The sequence below is a fragment of the Ischnura elegans genome, chromosome 12, assembly GCF_921293095.1.
Source record: "Ischnura elegans chromosome 12, ioIscEleg1.1, whole genome shotgun sequence".
Classification (NCBI taxonomy): domain Eukaryota; kingdom Metazoa; phylum Arthropoda; class Insecta; order Odonata; family Coenagrionidae; genus Ischnura; species Ischnura elegans.
The window spans coordinates 77,493,604-77,501,975 of record NC_060257.1 but is presented as its reverse complement, the minus strand read 5'-3'; the positions used below and the strand labels follow the sequence as shown (position 1 = coordinate 77,501,975).

General features: G+C 35.5%; 1 non-coding gene across 1 annotated transcript; it reads left to right on the top strand.

Moving 5' to 3' along the window:
• The first annotated feature begins 3,415 nt into the window (after window positions 1-3,415).
• Trnae-uuc lies at window positions 3,416-3,487 on the top strand. Its single transcript has one exon. It is a non-coding gene; the product is annotated as a tRNA-Glu (tRNA).
• The last annotated feature ends 4,885 nt before the right edge of the window (window positions 3,488-8,372 follow it).

The following is an 8,372-nucleotide window of genomic DNA, read 5'->3' as shown; positions in this document are numbered from 1 at the left end:
CTAGCCTAGAGGGTAAAGGCGGTGACATTTTATATACTTGCCGTTAAGAAAAATTACCCTCGTTCAGGAATCGAACTAAAAACCATTGGGATTCTGAACAACTGCTTAGGTAACTTCGCTATAATTTTTTATTGAACCAGAGGTCATTGACTCAATTCCACGTCTTGGCGAATCTCTTCCAAAGTTATTTGGAACTGATCTCTATTAATAGGTACAAGCGGAATAACCTTAACACACTCCGCCTAGAAAACTTGACTGTGTAAATAAGTAGATTGAATATTTAGACTTTTAAAACTTGTCTCAGGATTAAGTTATGCTGTTGAAGGACATACTGGTAACTTATAAGATTTTCGTCATAGCTTTATTCTCGATTTCTGCAAAGCGGTCGTTGATTTCTGCGCTTATTATGATCAAACCGAGCAACGTGCAAACCGTGAATCACATCTTATTAGGTACTTGCAGCAATATTTCCTCTCCATACAACCCGTATGAGTTTAGAGACGATGAGACACCAATTCTTCGTCTGATTCTACATCTACATGTTACGCGATTACACTTTTAACGCACGTGGCGGATGGCTAGGATACCATCCTTAAACCTTAAAGAGAAGCAAAGTTTTGGGTTGAAAAAGTTTTCATTAGAGCGTGATATTTATTTATTTTCGTTGCATAATTATCCTTAGAAAAACGAATTCCTATGTCTATCCGTTGGGCGAAGTTTCATTCTTAAATTATTTTCCGTTTCTGTCGGACCTGAAAATATATCTTGGCTCCTATATGGTGTTTCTTATTCCGTGCCTCTTAGAATGATGTCTGTTTCTAGCTGCTCAAAGAATCTAATCCTAGCCTCCGTGTCTCTAGTATCATCAAATCTAATCCTTTTAACATTGTAACACTCTTTTTCATTGGCAGCAGCTTATGAGATTTCGTGTCGCTTTCCGATTTACTTCATTTAATTCACGCATTTCTCCACCCCTGATTGAAAATGTTTTCCGGGAGTTTTTTAAAAGTATTATTTTTCTAGTTAACAAGATGTTTTGGATAGAGAAATGCTATTTGGATTTAACCGTGAAAATATTATCATAGCAATCCGAAATATTTCCATTTACAACAGAATCAATCATAATGTACAACCTGAAAGAATACAAGCACGAGAAATTCGAAGATTTTTTATCTCTGATTACACATGCACACATTCGCTCAGGTAGATGTGGTTACATGATGAATTGTTAATGTGACATGCTTTCGTACTATTAATTTTTTAATTATAAAGTGATTTGGGGTTCTTTTTTCCCATAGTGGCATACTAACTAGCGCAACCCAGTCTTATTAATCAATTAATAATATATGAATGGGGATGTGTTCTAGAGGTTTGTTCATTTAGAAAATAACTTACTCATCAACAGCCACGTAAGCTGGGGGAGAAAAAAGGGCTTTGGGGGCTTCAGATCCTCCGTAATATATTTTCCGTTGTGGCGACTATCCGCGATACATCTTCTGAGGAGCAGTGGCGCCGACTCCATGGGGCCCGAGGGGGCCCAAACCCCCTCAAAAATTCGTTATGGGGTAGGAGGAAAAGATGTGTCAGGCTGTCCATTTTCCCCTGAGTGTCCAGTTATCGAGGGTCGAGTTTTTAGGATACTAATATTGATCATATGACTATTCTAAAATGTTAAAAAAAGAACTTTAAAACTCGCTATTTGTAAACTTTCCCGGGGCAAGACCCAAGTATGGGCCCCCCAATATTTTTTATAAGTCGGCACTCCTGCTGAGGAGACCACTAGCCAAGGGGAATGTATATTCTGACTCGATTTCGCTCGTATATTTTTAGCAATTTAGTGTTTTGACAAATTTCTATGGGTTTCAGTCGATTTTAGATTGGGTCGACTCTATGACTTTAGCATGTCTCATCTCGTCCATCCCAAGCATTTGTACGAAGCATAGAGACGTCGAAAGTGGGTGTTTTAGTTTATAGACACTGCATTTTTCTATTCAGTAAAATTCCATAATGTAATAATATATAATTTGGCTGGAACCTTGGCTGTCATGATACTGCTGTTGACATCCATCATCATCATAATATACGATTTGAAAATAATTTGATACTGCCTAATTGTAGGCTATCAACAACAAAATATTAATTTGAATATGTTAAACTTTACCTGTTTAACCACTTACCTCATGAGGCCAGGATTGTATTTGACAAAAGTTTTAACATGCTCATCGTTAGTGGATATCAAGTGAAGCATTTTAAGTCCACTAAATGAATTTTTGGAGAGGAATACTGAGAAGAATTTTATTTTTTTACAATCAGCTTTTATTAACGAACAGTATTACATTCTATTGGATTAGTATTAATATTATTTTAAACTGGATGATCCGGTGAACTTCGATATTACGATAAATGTAACTTTTAGCATTATGAAATCAAAACATATGGCTGTGTCACGTCTAGTTTTTTTTATATTATTTTAAATGTTTTAATGTTTTCTGTAATTCTTGGATACTTAAAAGCTTTTTATCTCTTTGGATTGTTGGGTTCTTCTTTATGCTATGACGCTAGACTTAAGGGGGGATTGTTGATGGGAAAGAAAAAACGGGTAAAGTAAAAACAGATGAGAGGGAGTTTTAACGGGTGAAGTTTATTTTATTGTCGAAGTAAAGTAATAAGAAAGAGAAAAAAAGCGTCTGACGGCACAGATGATTTAGTGAATTTCTCCGTTTTCTGATACGTTAGAATAGACAAAAAAATATCAGAATATGCAACCCGCATGACATACAAGCATCCACCACCGAAGTAAATTTATGACTGCTCATCAGCTTTTTGGTAATGTTTCGCTTCTTTAATTGGGCATAATCAAGGATGAATTCAGCGTATGAAACGACATCGGTGAAATTACATCAATGATTGTACATTTATGTCAATCTTCCCACCAAAAATTGATAGAAATGCCAAAAATTACAAATGTAATCTATAAACTTTATTCATTCGTTGTAATTAGCTCGGAGGGTGCTCAAATTAAGAAATAAAACTATTTCGTTGGCAAAAGAGTGAAAAATAATTTGACCAAACCACAAGAAATTGTAACATCTATATTTTTAGAAATAATGTGAAGAACAACAGCATATTCATTTATTAATAAAATTAGCCACCGTTACGCATCCGTTTTTGCAATGTGAGTGGGTTGTTTGACTACTAAACGTATACTCCCTGGTTCAAATCGCGGGAGATACCATTGACAATTTCCATTCAAAATTTTCTAAGTAACTGCAGGGAAAAAGACTTGCCTCTCTTGGCTTGATATCGTTGAATTCAATCTCACCTGTGGATTACTTAATCTAATGCGAACGTTGTGCTCACCGCTAGAAGCACACACCTTCAAGTTGATATAGTAAGCCAGTAGTGTATTTCGAAGTCCCATGTGGTCTAGTGGCTAGGATATCTGGCTTTCACCCAGAAGGCCCGGGTTCGATTCCCGGCATGGGAAAAATTTTACATTTTAAGGCAATATGGTCAATATATAATTTGGCTGGAACCTTGGCTGTCATGATACTGCTGTTGACATCCATCATCATCATAATATACGATTTGAAAATAATTTGATACTGCCTAATTGTAGGCTATCAACAACAAAATATTAATTTGAATATGTTAAACTTTACCTGTTTAACCACTTACCTCATGAGGCCAGGATTGTATTTGACAAAAGTTTTAACATGCTCATCGTTAGTGGATATCAAGTGAAGCATTTTAAGTCCACTAAATGAATTTTTGGAGAGGAATACTGAGAAGAATTTTATTTTTTTACAATCAGCTTTTATTAACGAACAGTATTACATTCTATTGGATTAGTATTAATATTATTTTAAACTGGATGATCCGGTGAACTTCGTGTCACCTTAATAACTATTTATGTAGGTATGAATAAATCAATTTCAGTAACTTCTTCTCACTAAAGCTCGAAAAAGGCTTGACGGATTTGAATATTTTTGGCTACACTTAAAGTATCTGTGGAAGTCCAAGCATTTGATGATCTTTCAATCATAGTGTTAGAGATAAATATGCCAAAAAATAAGTACCCACCGACAATTTTTTTCTATTAGTACCGTTTTTGGCCAATAATTATTAAATACGGTTATTAAATAAAACTTCAATACAATTTAAATTAATATGATATCTTCATTAACATTAAATACAACGTAGTTACAATACAGTTCATTAATTTAATGATCTGATAGCATATATTTTTTTAATTTTTTGGGGCTTAAATATACAAAGATTACGATATACAGAAGAAGTATTTTTTTTTAAACTGTCATATTTTTTAATATGGTCCAATAAGGATTTAGAATCGTTTCCCATTTTAGAAACTAACGAGCGTAATTGATCTGGTGGTGGTACCAATTGTGGCAATTTTATAGTTCCTCCAGCACAACATGATCCAATAGGTTCACCGCTGTATCATAACGTCTTACAAAATTGACAAATGATTTTCATTTCCCCACCTGCTAATGATTTATTAGCACAATAATCTACAACCGGATCGTAGTTGAATGCTATTCGTACCTGGATTACAGGAGCACTGCGTCTTAATCCATGAATTTAACTGTGTCGTGCTCGCTGTTGTTATGTTTGATGTTCACGAACTCGTTGCATTCTAAGCCTATCCGCTTCATTTCCAGTCACTCTAAAACGTAATACTGCCATACCTATACGACTATTATTATTATCATCTCGCTGGCCATCAGGACGGTTAGCACGTAAGTAGCTCGTCGCATATTTGATGGAATTCAAAGACCTAAGTTTGGTCACCATCTCCTTAGCGTTGTTAATGATCAAAGAAAAGAGAGTTCTCGCGCACTTAGAGGTAAATAGTGTTGCTTAGTCAAACTACATAACCAATAAATGGTTAGTAACGAAAATAGCCTAAAGTAAGTGAAAAATGTTTCCGCACACTTTATTTGTGAATAAATGAACTTTTTAACGACTATATCAAAGGATTTACTTTGTGATCAAACTTATTAAGGGATGCCAAACTACATAAACAGTACTGACTGTCGTCGTAAGCTGAAAACGCTCAAACATAATTTTTATGGATATTTTCTGCAAATTCACCGTAAATCACGCCGAAAACGAAAATTAATTGAAAGAATAAGAATTTTTATTTATTTTTCTTTCCTATGGTATATGCTTCAACTTTATGTGACCGTCATCACTAATTTAAATGTGCAAAAGAAAAAAGATCTTCAGGCATCAATAACGAACGTTATATGTAATTCTAATTAAAATGAGTCAGGGCCCATTCCAGGGCTTCATGGACCCTGAGAAAAAATATACTCACCGTTTAAAACTTCCCTGGACTGGCACAAACATTTTAAAACCAAAAATAGCCAAATCGGTCAAGCTGTTCTCAAGTTTTACCGAGAATAAGGCAGAGCAATTCATTTTTATTATATAGACTCGCGAAGTCTGACCCCTCAGAACCCCCCTAAAAAGACCTGCGCACAGTGGGCGGAAATCGGAAAAAGCCGAACAAAATTACAAAATGGCTTTTTTTGAGTTATAAACTTGAAACTTCGCAGGTATACTCAAAAATGATTGAAATTTATTGATACGTACTTCATTTGACATAGATTCTTCCCGTAACTGAGATACAGAGGCTCAAACGTGAGCAAATTTCCATAAAAACGCCCGTCTTCAATTTTCTCTGAAATCTTCCAAAGTAAGTGAATGGTGAAGTGGTGGGTGGATTCTTGCCGAATAAAAAACCACATAATCTGTTAGCATGGTGTTTTTTATTTAATTTTCCGTAGTCGTAAAGAATACAGCCCATAAATTCTTACCGTGCAGTAACAAAATGGCGGATACTGTTTTTCGACGAAGTTTTACATTTAGGTAGAGTTTCAAATAGGTTTTCGGCAAGGTCGCGCAGAGTAACTTATATGAGAGCATTTTTTGAAGATTTCTTGAGGTCTTTATGCAGTTTTCTTTGAAATAAGTTTGTGTCGCCGGAAATTACATTGATTTTTCGATCGCGCGGCAGGGTTCTTCTCCGCGCGTCGGGAGTTGGATTAGCCGCGCCGCGGTAAGGCTATTGAAGCTGTATGGGTTTTAACGCTCAACATTTACCGTTTTTATGTTTTGCTTCAAGACACCGATTCTCAAATGGTCTATGGTGAAGACAGTGGAGGTTTTTCATGCGATGTACTTGCACGTATCATCGAAGTTCATTTCGTTATCTTTGGATACGATCGAAGACCATGCTTCTATTAAAAACGTTCAAACCTCGACAAAGTGAGTTGTTTTCCTGGGACTCATACCAAAAGACCTACCAGAAAGATACCAGCTGAAACCCATATACCTTCTTCAATCACCGATCCCTGACCCTCAGGATTCTAATTTCGAAAACGGTCGTTTTTAGACACCCTGGAGCGGAGCCCTTGGCCGTCTTAACGGAGGTATTTCCATGGGAACGAAAAAATGAACGATTTTGGTGTCGCTTCAAAAATTGGCTCGCTGAATCCATAACATTTCCGGAATATGCTTTGCATTACTTTCTCAATACTTCTACGGGAGTTGGTATTTTTGTAAAAAATCTATTTCTTTCAAATTTATTGAATAAATACTATTCCACATTTAGCTTTACGTTACAAAATTCATAATTTATTCATACGTACCGACGGATCAATATTGACATAAATGGCGTGAATAAATTATTCTGCGACAACGTTGCGCTTGATAAAGGAAACTTACCCATGCGGGTCTCGAACCCGACATTTCTTTGACACGTTAGCATTTTACCCCGCCGCCACCCAAGTCGGCAAATTGAACAAATAACGAACAGCAAAAAGCGTCATTAAATCTAATGTTTTACTCTTGAGATGAAGAGAATAATGTTCAAGAGGATGGCTAATAATGCAGTGTTCAGTGACTTAACATTACTAATCATGAACATAGATTACTGATGGCAACCAAATAATCAAAATTTTATGGACAAAAATTATGGATCGCGTGACAATCTCATGTTCTGCACCTACAGTAAGCACTAGAAAGTTGTTGAAGCAGATACGATGAATACAGGGTAGTTAAGGTAGACAATTCCACAGGAACTTCTAGATTTTTAAAACGTGTATCATACCCTCAGTTCTACTTTGACTGTGGTGAAGTAAAGTTAAGCTCTCTTCGAGTGCGCAGAATTTGTGAAAGTGATTTTAATTTGCTTGTGGAGCGTAGAAATTTCAAACTTCCACTTGCCTGTAAGTACGTTTTTGAATAAATCCCCGAACATCTTTTTCAAAATAGTTTCAGAGAAAATTGAAGACGGGCGTTTTTATGGAAATTTGCTCACGTTTGAGCCTCTGTATCTCAGTTACGGGAAGAATCTATGTCAAATGAAGTACGTATCAATAAATTTCAATCATTTTTGAGTATACCTGCGAAGTTTCAAGTTTATAACTCAAAGAAAGCCATTTTGTAATTTTGTCCGGCTTTTTCCGATTTCCGCCCACTGTGCTGCGGCTTGTTATGATCACTATAGGAGGTCTTCCACTTTTTGTCTGCCGTTTGTTTCTTATGGATCGTTACTTTTCAATTGCCTAGTTTAGATACAAGCGGTATTACCACTTTCAAGTAAAACGAGAGCATGGTACGTAGGTTACCACGCGAAAAATACAGATCTGAATATCAATATCAAGTAGAAATAAGCGAAATGGAGATCCTTATCATGAATTGGGTCTAGTAAGACGAATTTTATCGAAAGATTATTTATCATAATCGCGAATGATACCACTTAAGGAATACCTCTCTATAAACTTTTAATGAGTCGGGAGACACAAAAATCTCCTCGCATATTTTATTTCCAATATAATGCGCAATAAAATGTTCTTGTGAGTAAAAGATGACAAGATAACATTGCACAGTAAAAAGGGCGTTAACGGAAAAAAGAACGTAAAAAATAAAACGTTGTAGCTATAACAATCAATGAAAATAAAGTCATTTTTGCCTGCCTATCTTTAATGGAAGGTTTGTTTTAGAAATCTTTCAATTGCAATCGTGTATCGGCAGCAAGGCAGGAATGTAAATTATCAAAAACAATGAGCAATTTCCTGCCTTATATACATACCTTATATATACCTCTTTTCGTTTGAATAAACGTCTTTGATGTAAACAAATTTTTGTTCATATGGAAAGAAGCCAATAAGAAATTGACTTTTCAAAAATTACTTTGTAAATTTCCCACCTTATCTTCATCATACCATCGTTTTAATTCCTGTATCCATCTTTTCGTTTTAAATCCTTTACCTAATTTTCAATTTCGCTCCTTTTATTTGCATAAAAATATATGTTCCTATGATATTTTGTTTGTATCTGAT